This window comes from Cyanistes caeruleus, chromosome 11, assembly GCF_971803275.1.
Source record: "Cyanistes caeruleus chromosome 11, bCyaCae1.hap1.1, whole genome shotgun sequence".
NCBI classification, from domain to species: domain Eukaryota; kingdom Metazoa; phylum Chordata; class Aves; order Passeriformes; family Paridae; genus Cyanistes; species Cyanistes caeruleus.
This window is the reverse complement of record NC_141711.1, coordinates 21,210,864-21,214,181: the sequence shown is the minus strand read 5'-3', so window position 1 is coordinate 21,214,181 and position 3,318 is coordinate 21,210,864. Positions and strand designations below refer to the sequence as shown.

Genomic DNA, 3,318 nt, shown 5'->3' with positions numbered 1-3,318 from the left:
CTGGTGACCGGGACCATCCCATGGTCAGGCCCAGGATGATGTTGGTGCCAAAGCCCTGTTGCCTGCAAACATCACACTCTTTTTTTACCCAGCTGGAGCTGAGTTCAGCCTATTTGCTGAGTTGACTTTATCCAAGTTTTCCTTATCTTGGCAGTTCTACCAGATGTCTTTATGGCCCCTAAATCCTGCATCCTTTGTGTCCCCTGGCAGTGGGCATCCTTCTTCTCAAGCTTTCTCAGCCTCCCTCTGGGGCTGAGATCCGTGAAACTGAGCCTTAAAAAGACAATTGTAGCAACAAGCCCTTTGCTTTCCTAACACCTGGACATCACTTGGAGCTCGCAGGCTGCTGTGTGTGTCACAGGTGAGATGTCTCTTCTTGTGGATCAGGCTTGAAAGTGTGTAAAGCTCAAGCACGAAAGGCCATCCTTTCTTCAGGAAATGTGACCTAGGCCGCAGTTTGCAACAGCTCCGCGCCCGCCCCTTCCTGAGAGCCAGACCGCTGGCGGCGCCATTCCGGGGCTCAGGGCGCTCCCTGCTGGGCCAGAGCCGCCATGACAGCGCGGGCGCCGCGCGGCGGGGGCTGGAGGGCGGGAAGGGGAGAGCGGGCGCGAGGGCCGGGGCGGTTGGTGCCCAGAGCCGGGCTGGCGCTGCTCCCTCAGAGCGTTCCCGGCCCGCGCTCGGGAGCCGTGCGGCTCTTGCTCGGGCTCTGGGAGAAGCGTGCGGCCGCTGCTGGGCCCCGGCCCGCAGATCTCGCTACTGGCCGAGGCTGGCCGAGGCTGCAGTGCCAGAGCTGCCGTGCGGCGTGGCACTGCCAGGGCCTCCCGGCCGGGCCGGGCTGGAGGTGCCCACACCTGAGGGAAAGCCCGCCATGGCAGCGCCGGGGCCGCTCCTACCCCGGGGCCGCCGGCAGGAGCCACGGCTGGGACGTGCCGACAGACCGGCACTGCTTGCACATCTTCAGTAGATGGAGACGGTGCCCGTGACTAGGCTGCAGGGCTCCAGTGTCAAAGGGCTTTGAAAAGTGTAAATTACTATATTTTTACTACATAGCTTTGTGTTTTGTGAAAAATGAGGTACACATTTTTTTTTTAAATAGAATTTAAAAGTCTAATAGAAAGACAAGTAGGAGATAAAGTAAAATATACAGATGTGGCCGGGTGTCTCTTCGTTCAGCTAAGAGAGCACACTTCGTTAACAAAAGATTGTCCCTTAAAAGCAGAACCCTACTACATAGTCATAAATTCTCATACAGAATTCAGACATTCTTCTTAACTTTTAGGTGTTCTTTTGTTTAGTTTTTAACTTCCCCTCTTCTCAAGAGATCAATCTCTTGGTGCCACTGGGTTTTACCTTCTCCTATAAGGGGTGCAATAAATTCCTCTCTTGGAGGGTTTGGAGGACTGCTGTCTTCATCTGGACAAGGTAATCTTAAGAATGCAGGGGGGTCTCTGACTATCTTTTCAGTCTCTGGGTTATATAAACAAAAGAAGTTTGTGCTTAAATATCATGTTATAGCCTAACATCTATATGTATTGTACCACTATTTCTAAGTTTCATCAATAACAGAAATAAAAGAACCTATATTAATGCACAAAGTTTTCTAACCTTACACATATAACTTTTATTTTAATATTTGCGAAAAGCCAATAATATAATATGCACTTAGAACATGGAGGAAATTAAGTCACTTTTTTTAAACTTTTTTTTAAAAATCTTCTTCTCCACTTCTTTTTCCAGTTATTTGATACAGAGAATTACGGCAGAATTAGCCCATGGCAGAATTACAAGACTGTAAGTACTATAAAATGAAATAATTTTTTACATTCTTCTGTCTTTCACAGACCGTTCAAACTTATGTTGGCTTGATGTGACCAACAGAAGAGTTTGGCTCTGCTTTTAATTCAAACAAGGAGCAGAGCTGGAACCTGTTGAAAAGAATCTCTTCCCTTCCTAGCTTATGCGAACTGCCAGGGTTCTTTTTTTCCAGCTCTGGGCTGGAATTTAAAATTATCCCAGCAACAAACACTCCTGTAAAGTAACTGATATAAATTAGGGATTTGGTGTGATTGCTCACTAACCCCTGAGCCCCTCCGAGCTGCAGCTCCCTGTTCTCTTTGCAGACAGAGGCTGGCTATGGATGACAATCGTGCGTCTGGCCTGCTGCACAGCACATCCACACAGGAGCTAAGGGATCATCCTTGCACAGCCCATCCTGGAAGAAGAGAGTTCACTGATGAATCCGACACCGTTTTATGGCATGGCAGCAGAATAAAGGCTAGAATTGGTCCTGTTCCAAGCCCTTTACATTTTGCTGTGTGTAATGGAGACAGGAACTACGAGTTTCCTATTCATGCACAATTTGCTGTCTGAGAGCACACAGTCCTCAAGGTCACAGGGGCTTGCAGATCTGTGTCTAAGATGACTTTAAAAACAAAACCAACCTTTATGTGCAACACCTGTGCTTCAGAACTTTACAATACAAATCACAAGCTGATTCCGACTGTTAAGTGGGAAAAAACTAAACCAAAGAACAAAACCAGTACTCTGACACCACAAAACAAACAAAGAAAAGAACCACTAAGAAAATAAACCAGAACCAACACCAAAAGCCCCACAAATCCAGAAAAAGATAAAAATCAGGTGAAGGAGGCAGAGATCCAAGAGCAACAAATGGGCAGAGGAACTACAATAAGACAGGTAATAAGAAGGGGCAGATAAGAAGTGGCTATGGCACCAAACTAGCCAGGGCATCTGAGATACTCTTCTCAAAAGCCTTCTGAAAACCATCTGACACAAAAATAAACAGAAAATAAATGATGATGTCTGTGATAATGGGGCTCTGCATGTTTAGCTGTAATCTATCCACTGTGTGTAAGTTCTGTTTCCTTATTAAGTCACATCATCTGGCAAGGCTGTTTTTCTGTCCAAAGAAAAAACACTGCAGTGGAAAGGAGGCCAGCTTGGAAAATACTAAAAGCAAGAGCTAAAAATAATGTGTTGTTTGGTTGGTTTGCTGTTTGCTCATGGGTTTTTTGTCTGTCTTTGAAAGGAGCTCCTTGGATGTTAATGCAAGCAAGAAGTCCTTTGTAAAGGGCTGTCGTTGTAAAACACCTGCCACTTCTGTGATGCAAGACAGAAACAGCTTCCCTTGGGCTGCAGCTGGAAGGCTTGAAAATGTGTTCCAGAAACTCGTGATATGACAGAGTCTGATGAACACAATTTAATGTCATGAACTGCAAGATGTAAGTTACCTGATAAAATAATCCGAGTATTTCTATGGCAAGCAGCAGGAAAGGGCTGTGCATTGGAATGACAGGA

The 3,318-nt window shown here is 46.4% G+C and overlaps 1 long non-coding RNA gene across 1 annotated transcript; it reads left to right on the top strand.

Annotated features, from left to right (window-relative positions):
- Positions 1-548: 548 nt before the first annotated feature.
- On the top strand, positions 549-2,571 carry LOC147651108 (uncharacterized). The gene is made up of 3 exons (XR_015275100.1): positions 549-1,422; positions 1,738-1,791; positions 2,121-2,571. It is a non-coding gene; the product is annotated as an uncharacterized LOC147651108 (long non-coding RNA).
- Positions 2,572-3,318: the final 747 nt, after the last annotated feature.